The 20825-nt window shown below is 44.7% G+C and overlaps 2 long non-coding RNA genes across 3 annotated transcripts in view; both read right to left on the bottom strand.

Moving 5' to 3' along the window:
* Positions 1-20825, bottom strand: part of LOC135398825 (uncharacterized) — a 265742-nt gene that overhangs the window by 57569 nt on the left and 187348 nt on the right. The gene's annotated exons all lie outside the window — the stretch shown is intronic.
* LOC135397564 (uncharacterized) lies at positions 1540-20258 on the bottom strand. The gene is made up of 4 exons (XR_010423660.1): positions 20158-20258; positions 15227-15324; positions 1670-1799; positions 1540-1615 (listed from the first exon to the last, which is right to left on the bottom strand). It is a non-coding gene; the product is annotated as an uncharacterized LOC135397564 (long non-coding RNA).

The following is a 20825-nucleotide window of genomic DNA, read 5'->3' as shown; positions in this document are numbered from 1 at the left end:
ATAAGCAATTTACGCCACGCGATAACCACATGATCATGCGCTAGCCGCCAGTGACCCTATCCGTCGCTTAATCTTGCCCACCCGAGAGTTCCTTAAGTTGCGCTTAAGTCCCCTGTTATGTCCCAGCGCATGGCGCCCCCTATGTAACGTCCCTCACGGAAGGGAATGTATCGAAGGAACTTGTGTCGTGCCACTATGTTGCTGGCATAACTCGGACGGGTTCCAATACGATGCCTCTTTTGCGTCAGTTAAGTAGGAACACATGAAATGTCTCATTGCGAAAAACCGTCGCACGTTAAAACAAAAATATAGCTACGAAGTTATTTACACGTCTCTGAGCTAAGCTATCGTTGTAATTTTAAATCATGTTTAAGTATCTTGACGGAAATAAATACGGGCGTAATGTGTGAAGATCGTTTAGGCAGCGCGCATATAGCTGTGCCTGTAAAGGGTACTCTGCCTCACGAAGAGGCTTAGCAAGGCGAAGCTTACTTTACGTTTTCAACACTGCTGGGTGAGACAAGGGCGTGTTGTGAAGTGGGTTGTCGGCATTTCCTTCCACCAAACTACACTCGATGTTGTTAAATGTAGCTACACATCAGTATAGCAAATACAGCAGCCACAAGAAATACAACTAGTTAAAAAGAGGATAGCACTGAAATATATTCCGCGAACAAAATGAAAAAAAAAAAACTTGAAATTGTTGTATATAGCAGTATATAGAAGTAACAAAGCGCAGAACGTGATGGACAACAAGACAAGGACGCCAAAGACGTAAAGGAAGAAAGTACGAACGGGAATTGAATGACGATAAACGCGCCGCAAACTATCAACATTCGAGAACGAAAGAAAGTCGCTTCGGCCTCGCATTCCTAAACTGCTGACTCCCACCAGTGCCTCTCTCTTCTCTCTCTCTCTCTCTTCTATCTGTCTCGCCCACCACATCCCAATCCTCCTCTCTGCAAAACCCTCAGCAAGGGGGGAGGGGAAAACGCCAAAAGCATTTCTCTGCTAGCATCCAAACGCTTGCAGTAGCTGTTCACTGTTTTCTTTCACCACTATTCCTCAGCCTGTGTTCCCTTTCGTGACCATTCTTTTGTTCTGTATCTGTTCGCTTTTCTCCCGTCACAGCCAATGTGTGCGAACGCAGGGCACTCGAACGGAAACGTCGTTAGAGTCAGCGGATTGTGGTTTCCAATGTCGGCAACATTGCGTCGCGTACGAGTGCGTGCGAAAATGCGTGGAACGCATACGACGATTTGGAAAAGCAACGCTACGCCGCAGGCTTGGTCACGTGGCTGCCGTTTTACGCGGTGATTGGTTGAGGAAAATCGGGGGAGTCGGCACGGCACACATTGTGCGCCGAGAGAACAATCTGTTCGCTTGAGTAGCTGTTCTTCAGACCTACACGTAAATTATTGCAGTATTTCAAATGAAGTAAATAATGTTAGCAGTTAATGACGATAATGATTTGACGAGCAAAAATGAAATATTTATTGATGAATGAAGCAGCGTTCCAAGGATGCCTATACGAGTAAATGACATTTAATTGGTCCTTCAAACATGTATATCTATAAGGAACACGCCTCTAGCCTGTCGATGTAACTCATGTCCACTGCAAGAAAAAAAAATATTATAAACGAGAGAAGAGCCCACAACGAGTATTTACCGAAGAAAACGAGATTGGATATCGGTAAGGGACCAGTGTTCGACCTTCCAAGCACCCGAGGTTGAAACGTTCCAGCCTCATCCATCCCTGGACGGCAGGCTGATTGAATTCTGTTGTGCTCTTGTGAATTCTGTTCGAGAAAGACAAGACGGACTGTATAGCGAAGACCGAAATAGAGGAGAAAGCTGACACTCCTTCTCTCTTCGTTCTGTTCATGCCTCGGTTACAGTTTCATGACACAATGCATTTAGGGTCCTAGGGCCTCATAGTAAGCTTGGTCTTGAAATCTTATTTCGTTACACGCCCGATCCACTGTCTCGAATTCACTCTTTTTTGTTTTACTAACTGCAACGTTGGGCAAATAATTATCTACCTATCCATATCTAGACAGATAACAAGGGATACGTATCGAAAGTCAACCTCAGCTCTATGATATTGCTCGAAGAAATACGTGATAGGCGCGTACATTACCCAGCATTCAACAAAAATTGGTTTTAGAATCAGAACACGTGTTAGCAGAAAGTTAACTAATATCGAATGCCACCGGTCGATCTGGAGCAGGTTGTTCATGATGCTGTTTTTATTTTATTATTCATTTTTATTTTTTAGAGCGCATGTTCCTTTCGCTCATCGTTTCACGTCATGACACAGCACTTTCTTTCTTTCGAAGCTCCGCCGAGAAAGCTTGGACTCAGCCGGCAAGTCCAACCAAGCACTGTCGTCACTTCAGGACATTACGAGGCGGAGAAACAGCAACCGTTCCAGCAACAGGCCCTGCTCGTGATGTGGGCGACGATTACCGCCGGGCTCGTGACTGAAGCGCCATTGTGGCGGGTTCGAACTGCAGGAGTTTGTTGTTACATAACGGATTCAGGTGCTCGTACGGCATGGACCAGTGAAAATCGCCGTTGTACAGTTACGACCAACAATGTTGCAGTTTCCGTACAGGTACTAGGAGGTAACGGGACGAGATATCCCGCTTCTTCCTACTTCCGGCCATAGCCCCCGTTGCGTCGCGGTGTTTTAGATACTCGTGCCAGAAGGGATCACTATGGGAGAGGTTTGCTTCCCAATCCAGCGGAAAACCCTACATTGTTCTTCTCACGGGTAACCTCTTTGCGTGGATCAATAAAAACCCTGCCCACGTAACTCAACTCCATCATCGACGGAACACTCATCTATTCCTTCCTCACGGTCTCCCGGTTCTTTCTCCCATGGCAGGTTTGAAGTTCCATATGCGCGAACAGACAGTGCGGTAAGCTCTATCCAAAAGCCATCCATAGTGAGATATGACAGCTGTCACGGTGTGGTGGTCAGTCCATTTTCATATTTCTCTCTGTTTTTTCTCCCGACTGCTGGGATAAAAAGCTTACGTCGTTGCTGCGGAGGACTTCTTTTGTTGCCTTTAAACTATGCCGCTCTGATTTTTTTTGATTTTTTTTTGCGCCGAGAATATAGTAAGGTTTAATGCGTTTCTCGCTGTGTTCTACGAGAGGTGCAGCTCTTGAAATCATTCACTTCAGTGGATGCATAGCGTGTCAGAGTCGGTGAAAAATGATGCAGTTATTTGAAGTCACTGTAGGGAAACCTAGAAAGTTCCACATTTTCGAACATAGTGCGGATCACGCACGCTCCACCGTCGGCTTCTTGCCCTGTTTAATAAATACAGTTATCTCTTTCAGAATATCGACACAGTCGAATTGGTCGGCACCGGTTGCGTATCTATTTGGGTTAAAAAATATTCAACTGTAGGCTAACAGGTTTATGTTTTGTTGTCTTGTCATTTTCATACAGATTTACATTGTAACAAGAGATAAACTGATGTTCTGAGGCAATCCAGATGATGTGGGTTCGATCCCTACAGCTGGCTAACCTTTTCAGTGACTTTCATCTTTCAGCTTACATTGTAAAACGTTTTGAAAAAGCATACGTTCATGACACCATGTGTGCTTTCGTTGGGCATTCATAACCTATTTTTTATGTATTTAATCTATTAGACGTGGGTATTTGCCATATTATAGGTCGAGTTATAAATGTATATTTGTAAATGTCTTTTATTGGGTGCTTCCCGTGCCACGTATTCCCCACCCCCCCCGGGGGGGGGGGGTTATATTTATTAAAAGACAAAAGAAAATAAAAGATAAAAAAGAGGAAAGTTCAGCCAAACGGAGTATCGGCCCCGGATATTTTCAAGCTTTTTATCCGGGGCTGCCGCGATCCTTGATGAAAAAAGAAAAAAAAAAAGAAAAAGAAAGACATTGTGGTTGGTTGGTCGGTTAGAAAAAGAAAAATACGGAGAGGGTGGGGAGGTGTCGCTACCAGTTTCTAAAACGATGTTTGTTCCACAAGAGTCTTAAAGAGGGAAATCATACTCAAGAAATTATGCGGTTATGCCATTTATTATTATTCCATTATGTTTCCAAATTATGCCATTCATTATGCGGTTGCCCAGACACCGAGTGCTTTCTTGATGTCAAGGTGGCAGTTGTCGTGTCTGTAGGAACGTTACGCTTAAAGTGTACAGGGCAGGTTACGCGTAAATTAACGTTACGAAAACGTCACACTTCGGGTATCGTTTCGAAAAAAGTTACGCTTCAAGTGATAAGTCGAAAATAAAAAATACGGCACCAGACCAATTCCGCAACTCAAAAAAAGAAGAAGTAAACGATACGTCACTTACTCAAACCATACCCAAACGCACGCGTTGTGCTATATACAGCACCACCGAAGTGTAGTCGCGGGGCCACAAGAATATATATATATACAAAAATATACAAAGCAATAACAACATGTGCGCAAAGTCAACGACATAATCAACCGCAAAGATATACGCTACAGCGGCAACAATCACAACATAGGCTCACACGCCGACAGTGCACAAAACCAAATGAACAGATTCCAAAGAATACTGTGCAATAAAATTCACGAGTGCAGCCTGAGCTGCGTTCCCCTTGAAGTTAAGTTGTGCCACACCCAACGCGATACATAATGGCGTACTTTATGAATACACGTACGTATGCATTCATTGTGGATACACATATGCGCTCGCATATGTATATTAGTACATTATTACGTGCGTACTGTATATATGTATACATATAGTACATATATGTATATACATACGCATACATAACGTATTACCGATAGTCTAAAAGGGCCCAACAGCTCACGAGGACTCTCACAGCTCCTACGTGGTTTGCGTTTCAGCCTTGAATTAAGTTGGAAATGCACGAGCTGTCCCGCAAGCCAATGCCAAGACCAACATGCATGGCCTCTTCATACGAGAAGCCTCGCACCCTCGTAGAACACTCTTTTTTTTAAAAATAGCTTCACAGACTAAAATTTTGTAAGAATATAAATGAACATTTACAAGATCATTTTATCGCACACGTGTATTGCGGTCTAACACTTCATCACACATGTACAACTCTCGAGGTTTAACACAGCACACCACACAGAAATTGTATTGTACGCTTATATGTTCACGTTCCACTGAAGCCACGTATTCAGAAAGGGTGCACAAATGGGTTTGCGAGGACACGCTGTCCGCGGCAAGCTTTATCCGCCCTCCAGCGATGTACTCTATGATATGACAGCTGTCAGGTTGTAGCGGTCAGAAGGTCCTTCCATTCATACGACTATTTCGTGCCTTTACGCGTTGAAAGGACGAATGGTTCGGTTTTTATATCTTATTGGCTTACGATTGTGCGTTGTTTGTTGAACGGTAAAAAGGAAATAATGTATAAGAAATAAAAATCGCACGTAATGCAAAGGTAAAGAGCACTGCTTAAAGGAGCAGCGAAAGCCCTCTCCATAAATTTCTTGGTATTGGCTCGCAGCGGATTGGGCAACAAATAACGTGCACTCTCGCGCAAGAGCGATGACCGTATAGATGCTCTCTTCCACACACTATTTATCTTGTTCTAATAGTGCACTGCGCGACGATGCTCGATGGGGAATTGTGACACTAGATGCGTCGGGTGTATATATATTTCCTGACAGAGGTCCAGGCTGAACATAATACGCTCACACACACACATAGATGGGATGATGATGTGGTGATGGGCCATTCACCGCCGCTATGACGGTACTACACTGCCCCATTGCTACATAATACATATTCGTACATGCGAAATGGAAAATTGAGGAAAACGGGAACCGAGAAAGAAATGTGGTTTGGAAATATGGTATGGTACAATAAAGTTATTATAATTAGTAATAAAATTATGTTCGTAGCTGACTTCTAGGCCGAGAGAGACGTCTTTGATCTTTGGTCTTTGATCTGATCACTCTCTAGAAACCGATCATCGTTTTGGGCCGCGTCTCTGGAACTCAATGCCTCTTGAGGTTAAAAACCACGACCTACTAGATTATAACGATCATGTCACAATCAGAAAACCCTATGAGGAGCCTGTCCGCACGATCCGCCAGGGGCGCTGCTGATCGGCACAACACGATTGGACGATGGAAATTTGAATTCTGACCGCGCAGAAGCGTGTGTATACGACTACCGTAGCAGACGACAGCGATAGCGCCTATGAAAACGCGTCAAACGCGTAGAATGATGATGATAATCAACCTCAGAATGAAACATCTGTGGAACGTCCACCGCTTGTACAGAAATACTAAGGTAAGCTGAAGTACAAAGTATTGTAGAAGTTGAGGAAGCAATAACTGGGACGATTAGAAGCGCCACCGCTACCTTCCAAAAATGCGGCGCATAGAAGGGGTGCGCCTAACATGGTCGTTATAATCTAGTAGGTCGTGTTATAAACAGCCAGTCATTCCGCAACCATGCTACGATGTTACCTTACGGACACATCAGCCTATTTGAACCCACGAATGTTAACTGTTTGTTGCATTATTTATCTAACCTATTTTTCTGTCGCGTTTACTCCGCGGGGCATGAGCCTGTACTAGCGAAAGCTATATTGGACACGCCCCACGGTTTCCTTGTTCCTTGTTTTTTAGTGATGACAAATAAACAATAAACAAGATCAACACCTTCAAGGAGCCCCTAAGTGAGGCAGTGATTGTTAACGTTACTCCCTGAACTGACGTTACTACGCGTCGTGTTCGTAAGAGACGAATTTTCCGTAGGAAATGAGAACTCGCGGCTGCTGACTGTGATGACGTACGTATTGTCATCAAGCAGGAGAACTCCCTATGCAGCTACGGTGATCTGAATACGTCACAAGAGGAGATCGGGCCTCCAACGAAACGTCCCTTCCCCCTCCCCTTGAGGTTCTTCTTTCTTTTTTTTATAAACTAAATTGCGGGGTAACGAAGTTTAGTTTCTAGTTTTATTGCTTTAGCTTTATGTACTAGCTGAACTTGTTTTTAAGTTAAGGTTACGTTCAACATGCTTAGTCTATGTCACTTCCTCCTGACAACACGTTTTGAACGTAAATCTAAGGACGCGAAATAATATACAACATACAATAAAAGCCTATTTATAAAAAAAAAACGTAACAAGGACAGGTTTTAAACATCTGTGATTTCTGCAGAGCTCGAACAACCTCAATCCAATTACGGAGAACATGCCGACGTGTCTGGCTGCAGACAGCTATACGCAAACGTCTCAGAGTCACGTTTTACTGGATTGCGTGGGGTCCCCGATCAAAGAATCCTCTCTTGCGAGGATCAACTTCCCCATTAGGGTCTTGTCCTCCTCGAATTTGAGGGAACTTCTCGAAGAGCCCCATAACAAGTGGCGAGAAAATAAGCCGACATCAAAGAGCAGTGCGAATGCGTGCAGTTCTTACAGCCGGATCAACAAAATTTTTTAGTCAAGCACGTCTAAAAAAAAAAAAAAAAGGAAAAGAAGAAATGGGCACTCAAATTTCTCGTGACGAACCTGTACTTCTCTGTGTTCTCTAATATTTCTTTGACGACGCGGATATCTTTGAAAATAACAGCCATCCTATCGGCCCTCCTCGAAGAATTATCCAATTACGCTAATCCTCCAATAAAAATGCCGCCTTCGCTAAAACTTCCTGCAAATCCAAGGTACTTAAAAGGCTTAATACAAGACGGAAGTTTGAGAAGAAAAAAAAATATATATATTGAAAAACCCTGGCGACTCTGCACTCAAAGTTCCCTGGAGGGTGAGAGCTCTAGCGGAGTGACGTCATCCCCAGTCTGTCTGACGTCAAGTATGGCGTCACCGGGCGTGCGTGCGTGCGGGACAAGTATACGACGGATGTTGGATTCGATCGGGCTTTTCACCCCAGGAGATGATTCTTTGGAGCCCAGCCGTGAGCAGGGACCGCGGGGAAGATTTTTTTTATGAGTGTCGGTGTTAGGACGACGATGGGAGTTTTTGAGAGAGGCTCTGTTGAAATGAGGGCGGATTGTAAAACGATGCCCTGCGAGGTGCATTGATCCTGAAGAACATCGTATAGCGTTTCCCCGTAAAATGAGATGATCTCGAAGACAGTATGATTCCCATATAGGAGAAAGGTAACCAGCGGTAACCAACCAACCACAGGTAACCAACTAGCAACGGGTTTAATGAAGAAAGAGGGTAGAAACACCAAAGCGCCGCGCCTGCGCAGTGTGGTGCAGACACGTGAATGGTAAGACAAGGCACGTGAAAATCGAATTGTCCTGTTTTGTACCACTGGTTACCTGCCTCCAATACTATGTACCAACAGGCCCACACATTCAACCCTTCCACACTTCTGCCATATAGGACCGGTAGTCTTGGTAAAAGTCGTATAGGGATACCTGGAGACTGCGGTGATATTGACTAGGATCGCAAAGTGATTCACGATTAGGACCGCTGATCTTGGTGAGTCTCGGAGAGGGACTTCTGAAGAGGTGCGGCGACCTCGACCAAGGTTGGATGTTGGCTCTCGGAGGCTTGTCGCGATCTTGAGATGGAGACCGCATACAATAGTACCGGTTAGATGCAGTTGACTTAGGGGAATTGTTTATTGAAATTTTTGTTCGCGTACTCGAATGCTACTCGAACATGCAGGAATGCGGTCTACTTAGATGTAAAGGAACAAGTAAGGCGATAGAGTTTGAACCCTGGCTTTCAGGTCGCAGATTGAACGCGTGTACCTCAAATGGAAGAAGTCTTGGAATTATAGAACGAGCTTACGTATGAGGAGTGTCGTTGGGAGGAACCCGAGAGGTCTGCCTGCCTGATTAGGCGGCATGTTTCTCGGGAAGGGAAAGGTGGTGGAGAGGAGGAGAGGAAAGGGTGAAGTGGAAGACCGAGCGGAATCCGCTCGGGGGTAGGATAGCTGCGTCCATGGGCCGACTTCAGGGGAACTGTGCCGGCATACGCCTATTACACATCTGGGGGAAACCCAGGAAAAACCCCAGACGGCCCGCGGATTCGAACCGCGGACCTCCCAGTCTCCAAGCGCACGCGTTACCGCTGCGCCACCGGAGCTGGTCTTACGTATGAGCTTACATTGAATGTGACGATAAAAGTGATAAAAGAATTAGGTTGCGCAGAGAAAAAATATAATGGAGCCCGCTTGGACAAATCGAGGACGGTAGATCCTTTGCAAGGTAACCTCAAGGACACACGTGCTGAAGTAATCTTTCAAATCATTCGCTGCTTTCACACATCACGCGTCATGGAACAGCTGGTCGCACCAGTGCGTCCTACGCTTCCATGTTTTTTTTCTTTCTACTTCTATTCTATTCTATTCTTTATAACGTAATGTTCAAAGGAAGGCATCCGTTATATAATTTTTTTATATCCTTTCTTCGCACCGCGAAGCAACTGTGCCTATGGGCTTCGTACATAAGTGGGAAGCTGAGGAGAGGACAGCAGAAAAGGTGTAGGAGGCAAGGAGGGTAGCGTGCACCGTGGGCAGACTTCGGAGGCGAACTATGCGCGCATCCGCCGGGAAAGTATCCGGGAAAGTCCAAAGATAACCTGAGACAGCAAAGCCCGTGGGGGGGATTCGAACACACCACCTATTACATGACCTTTGGCGGCGTCATAATATTTATTACCTTTGTTCGTTTTCTTTCGACTTGTTAGGTTAGGTTGGGTTGGGTTGGGTTGGGTAAGGTTAGGTTAGGTTAGGTTAGGTTAGGTTAGGTTAGGTTAGGTTAGGTTAGGTTAGGTTAGGTTAGGTTAGGTTAGGTTAGGTTAGGTTAGGTCAGGTCAGGTCAGGTCAAGGTTAGGTCAAAGTTAGGTCAGGTCATACCCGTCCTGAACTTCGTGTAACGCCCCCGTGAAATTGAGAGGCCGAAGGTAACCCCGCATTTATGCAATAAATTCAGCCAGGCATTAATTCCGAGAACGCTGTCCGTCTCATTACCATCGAGCAGGAATCGTCTAATGCGAGGCGATTCCACGTCATACGGGTAAGCTCGCATGCGTGGACCTGTCCGAACGTTGACGTGCTAACCGGGGATTTATTCCGCAGCTTAGGGATTAGCTGGTTTCATGGGGGTATTACGGTACCCTGCGTGTTACGTCATCCGGGCTTCTGTCGTCTTTTCGTGTCTTCTACGCGTGTACTAGATGAACGAAATGATGTCGAGATCAGGTTCATTAGTATTTTGTGAAGAGATTAAACCCCCATTTTGATATTCGAGAAATTGGTATTGCGTTTCACCAGGCTGCGCGGCAGTAGGAATTTCATTTAATGTCGCTACGTACGTAGGTGCATTTATTTATATGTAGGATAGCTTTTGTACAGAAACCTGTGCGCTTTCAGCAAACATAATGAAATACCACGGCTAGTACGATCAACATCGTAGGTTGTCATTCGTTGTACAGCGCCGTACTTACCTGCGTCGCTTTCTCGACCAATCAGGGCCTTATTGCATCGATTCCGGCTCACCGTCTCTGACAGCGAACGCTTCTTACACAAGATCGGATCGCAGAATCCTTCAACTGCTCTGCGCGTGGTGTTGTGGGGTATATGGAACACATCGTAATGCCATGCGAAGTCAAAACAGCAAAGCCCGTCACCTTCTGCAGTTTGAGTTGGCAGCACTGGAAGGCCGACCTTTTAGTGTTGCTAAAGTACCCGGACCGTGGCACCCCAATTTCAAGCGTCAGCTATTCTGCGGTGAAGTAAAATATTTTGAGGGACAGCGAAGCGGACGAAAGGTTTTGACGGTTGGCGTCAGCCCAAAACAGTGGACAGCATATAGCGTTGACATATCTTGCACACCCATGAACTACTTTCATACCCATTTGATTATAATTTTTGATTTGACTTGTAAATTTCTACGTTGCCATCGTAGCATCATTAACACCACCAACCCCCTGGTGGCTTGTACTACTAACCAATGGCGGTGCTGTTTCAGGTTCCAACCGATTTCACCGGCATACTTTCTCAGGCGGATGTCGGCAGAGTTCCTCTTGAAGTCGGCCCACGACGCATACTATTTCAATCCGCTATCTCTTCCCCGTCTTTACACAGTATAAGCCCCGTATAGTTAAAAAAGAAAGCAGATCGGAAAATTACTGTCTGACAACCATCTTTTTCCCCCATCTACATATCTCCTCCGTCATCTTTCTTCCAATCTTCGTGCACGAGATCGACGTCATCCGGGTTCTTTCTAATAAGAGCGTAAGACCAATCTGCTCATATGAAACCTCACTGCAAACATAATACCCCGTCTGTTTGCTCTGGACGGGTCGTTGCAAAAGGAACAATTCACGATCCTAGTCTCTCGAAGGCTCTTCGCAGCTAAACAGCTCACACCCGAGCGAGATTTTTCGTCCGCTTGGCTCGGGGTCCCACACGGATATCCAGCCAGTATGGAACGCCGTTCTTGTTCCTTTTTCTTTCAAAGCACAGTGAATCTGATACAAACTTAATTGCACTCACGCAGCGTCGTGACATGTGTACTGTCGCTCGAGGTGTAACTAACTCCTACACCGGCGGTTACTCCTCAAAGGACCGAGGTGGTATATAGAGTCATTACTGGGAAGGAGTCACTATTACGAGGTGTCATTATTAGGTGTCATTATTAGGTCCATTTTTAGAAATTCTTTTTTTCCTAAAACAGTTGAGGAATGGAATAGACTTCCACGAGATCTTGTTTCTTCCCCAAGTGCCACTTTTGGTGAAAAGTTATGCATGTACGTGTTAGAGTAATTGAACTTTTTGTGATTGTGTTGTTAAGTTGTCTCCTCTCCCCTACACAATGCCACTTAGGTGGAGCAGTAGGGTAGTGTAAATAAATAAATAAATAAATTATTCTTTTGTGGGAGGGGCGAGGAGGGGTTCTGTCTGGGGGGGGGGAATATGTTTATTGAGGGAAAAAAAGCAAGGAAAGGTTAGTCAGGCAAAGACCGACTTGCTATTCCTTTCATAAAAAGGAACGCAAAAAAGGAAAGGAAACGAAAAGAGAGAAAGAAAACGAAAAAAAAGGAAAGAAACCAAAAAGAAAGAAAACGGGGTAGAAGAGTCCTCCGAGAGACGCGTTAGATTTTTCTTATTTTTCTAAAAACTCAATTCACTTCAACCCACTTTGGTCCAACTTACTGGTCCTACTTTTTGTTCACCCCGCAACCTTTGAGAGAATAGCGATGGTTACTCACTCGGCTGTAAAGTGGTGCAGTTCTATGATACCCGTGAATTCTTCGTGAACCATATAACGTTAAGAAGCGCCGTCGCCCTTCGCGAAAATAACGCGGCCTGATAACTGGCGAGTTTCGGGGATGTCGGCAGTTCCATTCGCTGTAACATAAAGTGCCAAACATTGCTTGGCATCCATCGCGGATAAGTGAGCTTCTCAACTGCTCGTTACAGGTGAAGAAGATATCATTCTGTGAGTAACCAAAGAGGTGCCTGACTTTATATAGTTTGGAAGAGATCTTCTATTTTCACGTCTCCAGCGATAGCTCCAAACTTAAAAAGATAAAGAGATAAACTGATGTTCTGAGGCTGGAACAACATAGAACGGACAGATACAAACAAAGCCTCAAATTGCCTAAGAAATCAACGATGAAAGATTGTAAGTTTGTATCTGTCCGTTCTATGTTGTTCCAGCCTCAGAACATCAGTTTATCTCTTGTTCAACAGGTGCCGCTTGCGTCGATTTCCGTCGTATGAATGTGTGTATGAGTGAGCAAAAATGTAAGAGTGAAAGGAGGGTGAGTGAGAGTGAGTGGCTGGTTTGTCGTCCCTTCAGATGACGCACCCCGAAAGTCGCTGGAGAGGCGTGTTAGCTTAGCTCAATTGGTAGAGCCCTGGACCGGCAATCCAGAAGATGTGGGTTCGATCCCTACAGCTGGCTAACCTTTTCAGTGACTTTCATCTTTCATCGTTAAAAATATCGTCGCAAAAAAGGCCGTGTCGTCGGCTTTTCCTCGAAGCTGTATAGCCTCAGAAGTTCCACAACGACGACAACAGATAAATTAATGATGAGGAATGGAGAAATGCGTCATGGCATGAGGTGCCGTCCCACTACCCCATGTTGCACAAATACGAGACACATTCCACGATAAACAATATATCCCTCCTATATTCAATCCCTTAGACCTGCTTCTTCGTTGTTGTGTCAAGTTCCGAAATGTTTTTTTCTTTCTTTCTTGTTTTTTTTATTTTTTTTTGCCTACGCCAAAGGGCTGGAGGGGGAGGAGGTAAATGCCTCATTCGCGCCCCTTCGGTTTCGCACAACGGGCAGCGATCGAAAAGCCACGAAGGAAAGAGGGCTTATCGAGGTAAGCGCGCGCTGGATTCCACTGCATCATTCATAATACACTCTAAGAAAAAAGGGTGTGAAAAGGTGGTAACTGCTATAGTTACCACCTATAGGTCAACATATAGCGTCTGATAAAGGGTGTAAAAGGGTGGTAAAAGCAATTATCATATATCCAAATTGTTAGAAAAAGGCGTACGCCCCCTTTGCTTCACCGAATCAGAAGCGGTATAACCCTATCATTCGTGGCAGAGAGTGAGTGAGTGAGTGAGTGAGAGTGAGAGTGAGAGTGAGGCAGTAGAACTTTGCAACATTTTCGGCACAACATATGCGACAACTATTACCCCCTAAAAGGTGTAACTTCTCCAATTTTTTTTTTCTTTCTAAGAGTGTATAGAACACGACGAAAAATTCGTTTTGATTAGCCCATGTGCGATATGTGCACGTAAAACAAGGACACGACATAGAGACTTACATTTAACGCAACCCGTCCTGTTTTTTTTTTTTTTTTCATGTCATTTCTTCCTCCGTCGTGAAAAGATGGACGTTTTTTTCCTTGTTTTCTCTTTTTTTCTTTTCGCGCAAAAATATTTCAGGGACAATTAATACTACCATACGATAAATGTGGCGCAATGTAAGGGCGGTCCTGTCCTTGTTCCTATCCTATCCTTCCTGTCCTGTCCTGTCCTAGAGCTCCAAATAACAATATTTTGATTTGATTTGTTGTTTGTTGCTATAGAGGGTCCCGTCTGTGAGGTTATGTACTGTCACGTTCCCCCATTCACAAGAGCTTCAATTATCTCGTTATAGTAAGTACGAGATGATGCATGGATATGCCCCGTTTACACGAACTTCAGTTATAACGAACGTTGTTTTATGCCGTGTATACAGTCACACATCGGCTTGTTCGAACTTCAAATGTCATGTTTTGTTATTGAATTATGATGCTTTGTGTCCGCTTATGTATCCGATTATGCTTCAGTTGCTCCAATGCTTCATTATGCGTCGTATATGTAATATCGTGGTGCGGAACTACATGGTTAGAAGTGAGCGCGGATATTGACAGCATCCACGCGGTATCCGCGCATGTAAGATCCGCGCTAGTTGAAATAGGTGTCATCCGCATCAGGGCGAATATTGAGTATATCCGTTCGCACATCCGCAGTTATTGCATTGTAAATACGACCAGCTCCAACTAATAGATATGCTGTTGTACCTCTTAAATAAGCATAAAAGTATTTCATATTGTGTACTGCGGTTGTAGTGAAATTATTCTCCGTAACGAAAATGTTATGGTACAAACGCTTACTTTCCAGCATACGCATTTTCTCAGGAATGTTACGACATCCACAGTTTACTTATTTATTTATTACAGACACGTCAAGGGTTCCTGCGGGGAATACTACAAGGCACTAGCAGAGCAGTTAATGGCACAGCAATGCAAGCGATGGCACATTTTGAGACCATATAGAATTCGCTGCGTGCTCTTACTCGATTATAGCTCCCCCTAGGGGGACGTCGGAAAGGGCACAAATGCGTATTTACGGATACAATGCGAGAATCTGCAGACACTGCAGAGGCGCGCGGTTTTATCCGTGTTTTACACGCGCGGATTTCAAAACGTCACATTCCTATCCGCAGAAAAGGAAGTTGCGCGGATATACCTCCACTCACGCTCGCCTCCATGCATGGTTGCCACGATATCTGACGCAGAAAGGGTGAAAGAGACGTATGTTGTACAAAACATGAACATAATTATATCATCACCGTGTAGCATAAGACCACCTGCGATGCTGATGCGCACGATCTTGCGTTAGGTCTGGGTATGTTGTTGTCGAATGTCGCAGGAATATACGATCGTTGAGATAGTTCACTACATTATCAATGGAACAACTGCAGTAGTAATGTAGCAGTGCCGACCTTTCTGTACGTAACGGTGCCTTAAAAAGCCCACACACCAAGTACTGGCTGTCGCAGACAGGGCATTTGTGCTTGCTAGGGGTTTTGAGAGTCCTTACCTGAAACACAAAAAAAAAAATCATGAGCATCAACATTCATAAAGAACCCTGACGAGGCATCTTTATTTGACACAATACTACACGACCACCCAAGCAGCACAACATCTTGGCCCAATATAGGGCCAGTATAGGACCAATATTGGCAATCTCGGCCCAATATAGGACCAAGATTGGACCAATATTGGCAATCTCGGCAAAATATAGGACAAAGATTGGACCAATATTGGCAATCTCGGCCCAATATAGGGCCAAGATTGGACCAATATTGGCAATCTCGGCCCAATATAGTATATAGTATAGTATGTATGTCCCCATTCCCCTGTTCTAATGCCCCCCGGCGCTGTAGGGTATTTTGCAATAAATAAATAAATATAGGACCAAGATTGGAAAAATATTGGGCCAGTATTGCCAATATTGGTACAATATTGGGCCAAGATGTGCTGCTTGGGCAGTAAGAAAACGCGATCCTGCGGCGACGACCCCGAGTCGTAACCTGCACGAAGGCACAGAGGCTAGTCACGTAGCATTGGAAATCTGGAGTAAGGTATCGGTGTCACACAACATTCCCTGGTTGCAAGAGAGAGGAAGTCGTCGTCATTTCATATTGTTGTTGATGCTGAACACTGTGTGTATTGTCATCTAGTTGGAGGGGGGGGGGAGTAAACAGTGGGATGTTTTGGCGAACTTTCTATTGAAGGTCGCAGATGGTCAAGAATACAATGTCATCAGTTACATCGGTTACACGAGTCCTTACCCCCCGTAACGTCCCTGTATTGGAAACTAACAGATGATCACAACACACAATGGCTGACCACATCGCCCACAAGAATAGGACTGCTATCGCCCAGAAAGAAAAAGTGTAGGCTCATTGTGTTATCATCCGCCATACGGCGAAGTATAAGTACGCAGTCATCTAGATGGACTTCCTGTCAGACGGCGCAGTAAATGCCCGTTAAGAAACTGACAGTTAGTGAGATGGCATTTGCTTAACTGCCATGTACAACGAGCAGATGTCAGTCAGACGTGCAGTTAACTGCAGTCTCTCATGGATGATGACGACAGCGATATCCGCGAATGCATGTGCGCACGAGTTGAATAATAACATAAAAATAACGCTCCAGTATAAAGAGAAACTACTTTTGCAACGTCTGCGAACCTTCGCGATGTCGAATGCTGAAACAACATAGTTTCGCAGAGGAGGCGCAGCGTCTGTGTTCGGAAAATGGCGGACAGCAGCAGCGGTGCTACGATGAACCCTCGGAAACGTTAGGAGCCGTCGCGTGTTCCATCTATCCTTTTAATGGGTGCATATATGCAGAAGCAGAAGCGCTCAATTACCCTCTTCAATTACAAATGGCGTCCGACTGGCGTCAACAGTCAACGAGCTCTTGCGTGTGAGGGTATACATGCCAGCGCCCCGGTGACGAGGCTTCGCCTTTAACGCTCTCAATGCCGTTATTGCCAGTTATTGCTAAAGGTCATTTCCGCTGCCGTGTGACACGGACACAAACGGCCCTTTACCGTAGATCACAGTTACTAAATTGACATATAGCGTGTCGTCCGACCAGACTCTGTCAAAGCGGGTGAACACGTCCACGAAAAGAGTCACTGGCTTACCATTATTCGTCAACAGTGTGCAGTACAACTGTAGGCGAGGAGTGAGAGGAGGAGTGGTCAGCCTGTCCGGAATTCGCCGCCCGTTGCACCAGAGGGATGGGAAACGGTAAGAGACAGCGGGAAGAAGGAAAGGAAGGAAGATGATGGAAAAGAAGAGCGACCCCTCTAGGTGGCGGTACTGTTCCTTCGTACTATTGACGTCACGGGTGGTAATGTGACGTCGGACGTGAACGCAGTAGAAGGAGCGTGCCGAGAACCCTATACGTCACGAGGGTGAAAGGCGAAAAGGTGACCCGCACGTAGGCATCTGTGGTGCAAGTGCCGTGTTCCTACGTGCAGTGTCTCAGGATTAGATATCCTGCTTATGATTTATCTTCCAGGTGTGAATGTTTCGAGCTGAACGTCACAACACGTCCAAGGTACGGCTCGTTTTAACTTTGCTTTAGGCGCTGTTTCTTGAAATGGAGAGGTTTGAAGTATAGCGCTCGAAATATAATACATAAGAGGGGCGAATTAGAAAAGATCACGGGCATGAAACACATAACACGCCTGCATAGATAAACTTAAGGAGTCGGAATTTATAACGAAGCAGATATCAACGCCAAAAACAAACCAAAAGAAAGCAATAACGTTCGCTGTTTTTGGAGAGTCGGTGATGCGTGGGAAGTTCGATAAGCAAAAAAATAAATAATAATAATAATAATAAATAAAAAAAAAAGTGCAAAACACTTAGACACATATATTGCAAATTGGATGTCAATACCATCTGCCTTTTACGTAAAGAAATCGAGGCTCTCAATCTCTGATCGAAAGGACAAAAAAAAAAAAAAGTACTGTACAGCAGGTGCGAAAGGAGAACGACGGCAAACACGACACCAGGCGACAGTGGCGCCATCCGTCTTCGTTGTACATTACGTGAAAGGTTGGACCGAAAAGGGATGATGGAAAGGGCGACAGTTATTGGAGGACGGCTTCTCCTTTTTGGTTGCTTCGCTACCTTGAGCCCTCAGCTATTGATCCAGCGGTTCCTTCGACAGGTATAATGAAAGTCCACTTTGGGAATGGCAGGGTTTCGGAGAAAATGGGTCAGTGGCTGGCACAACACAACAAAGCTGTTCTTACTATACAGAAAAGATACGTAGAAGCAAAAATAGGGATGCAAGGCCGAGTATAGGCACCGCATGTACTGTGTAGTATAAGTATATATACCACAAGTGCCGACTAGATGTCGCCGAGTAAGTGTGAAGTTAAAATGCAGTTGTTAAAATGGAGAAATTTCATTTCATCTTGTTTACCCTCCGTTTTGCAACTATACATTACAGAGAGGAGTCGACGGAAAAACAGAATGAGAACGTGAAAAAGCACGAAAAAAATGTACAAAGTAAAATGTATTAATGCTAGAACAATGCTATAGACAGTGATAATGCATGTCACCGCAAAAATAACAGCGATAATGATTTGTAAAGCAAATCACAGTTAAGTATCTTGATTGATTGATTTTAAAAGAAAAAAATGGAGATGGTAGTCTCGAGCCACTCGGGACTGGCTACTCCAGGACGCGTTATTAATAAAAGAAAGGGAAACTACACTAACCTCGACGCTGTGAAACGCTTTGAAAGAATAAATGAGAACATGATCATCTAGCTTGGCACCAAAAGCGAAGTCTCAAGGCACTAAAAACAAAGAGTATCTTGATAAAACGCGTGCGGAAGGTTGTCGATTGACCTATATGCAGGTTGAACTATGAAAAACAGGGGTTAGTGCTGCAAGCGGCGGTATGGACATTACTACGGTCGCCCGTGTGCGAGAGCAAGTAGAAAGTGGGAGTGATAAATAGTTGACTCAGTACGGGACGACCATATATTTTGTGGAACAGGCGCAGCCGATGTATTTTTCTGCGTAGTTCGAGAGACGATAAAAAATTGTATTTTTGTAGACGCAACGCTGCGATGGTAGTTAGGTAGAACAAAGCGGTTATTTTGAACCATTTGAAGGTAGATTTTGAACCAAATGAAGCGTATCCCAGTTTCTAGCGAGTAACGAACAATGTTATGGCCAATGCCCCTGGTCGTTGTAGCTAGTGCTGAAAATCTTGAGTGCGATGTGACACTTGTCGCCTCAGTGCAATATGCGTCCCGTTTCATTGACCAGCGGAATTCGCCATTAGTTTCGCATCAATAGGGGCTTAAGAAAAATTCGGCCGTAAGTAGCCCAATGAACGGAGGTCTTCGTTAATAATGTACTTAGTGCTGCATTTCCAATTAAGGTCAGACGATATATGAACCCCCGATATATTTGTAGGTCTCCAAGGATCACAAGGTTGCTTCGTTTCAAAGGAGGAACAGAGCGAATAGGTGAATACATGATAGCCGCATTACATTGCATACATTATTAGGTGTACTGTTGGAATATCACTTAAGTCAGTTTGCAACAGACAGGCTTCAGTGGTGTTTGAAATTTAACGAAATAACACAATCGCCAAGAAATAAGTTAAATGGGGATGTTACGCAGTTCGAGTACGAGTGCACCAAACAGTGGGCCCTGGGGTACGCCAGACGTGGCAGGAGCTAGGCAGGATTTGACACTATTTGGAAACACAGAGTGAGAATGATTGGTAAGAAAATGTTCGAACTACGTTAGCGTGAAAGCAATGACCATTGAAACGACATTTAGCATCGCTCGAAGCCCACCATGTAAAACATTCGCACAATAATATCTTGTCATTGCTTAACTTAATTTCCCAAAACGCCCTAGAAAAACCGGCGCGGCATGACGTTGATGGCCCGGCCCGATCTGCCTGCATGACGCCATCGATTAGTGCGACGTAGCATAATAGGAGCGAGCAACAGTGAGTTCGCATTTTCCACCGAAAATTCGTCGGCCACGGACACGTCGCGGCGCGGCGCTGCGGGCGTCTACACATCACGGAGTGACGCTAACCCCACTCGTTCACTTGCAGGTGTTTTTAGGGAGTTGATGTGTCCATAGATGACGTCTCTGCTGCACGCAACAAGTCGGTTCTTGCGTAAGAACGCACGTTACTTGTGGCGCAACCCGACGCAGCCCGAACCGGAGAATGTATTACCGAATGAATTCACCATGAATTCACTGCGCCTTTAAAGTGTCTTCGTAACAATGCGAAAAATGTCCCGATTTCCCGTTTAACCAACTTCTGACATAGCTAGTCAAGAAAAATAACAAACAAAAAACACGCACGTATATCCCAGGCGAGTCCAAGTCTGTCATTCCCGTTCTGCAAGAACCCATCCGCATACATCTGATTCTTAATTCCTGAAACGGTGAGAAGTATTCTTCCTTTCCACGAGATGCATTCGCGTAAAGTGATTCCACCTTTTCTTCCATTTCACCTTTTCTTCCTTTATAACTCTATATAATACATATGGCGAAAATTTTGCTCTTTCCGCGAATATAGCGCCTCTTTCAAATTGAATTTCACGAGATGCCGAACTTTGAAAAAGAGAGAGAGAGAGAAAAAAAAAGGAAAAAAAAAAGGGAGAAAGGAAAGAGTCTTTCTTCCGTTCGCAATAGGTAAATCTCTGTCTCGAATCTCAGAACCGATATCGTCATTTTCTCTTTTCTAAATCAGTCATTTTTACTCATTGAATAGCGGGGGGCGCTGGTTGCGCATTAAAGATATCTTCCTCGCACGACTGTTGAGTGGGGGAGTCGCGTTGCGTTAAAGAAATAGAACGAAGCAGGCTCGATATCCTTTCCTAGTCTTTGTGTCTATCTGAAGAGACGTATGGGCTTACTATACGACAGCGAAATGTATTTAAAATGAATCGAAGCTTTCAGGCGTCGCTTCAGCGATTTCGTTATTGCCCGACAAGGTGCATTGTTAAAGAACGAGTAAAAATGCGCGA

This window comes from Ornithodoros turicata, chromosome 6 (assembly GCF_037126465.1).
Source record: "Ornithodoros turicata isolate Travis chromosome 6, ASM3712646v1, whole genome shotgun sequence".
In the NCBI taxonomy this organism is placed as follows: Eukaryota; Metazoa; Arthropoda; class Arachnida; order Ixodida; family Argasidae; genus Ornithodoros; species Ornithodoros turicata.
This window is presented reverse-complemented; position numbering and strand designations above follow the sequence as displayed.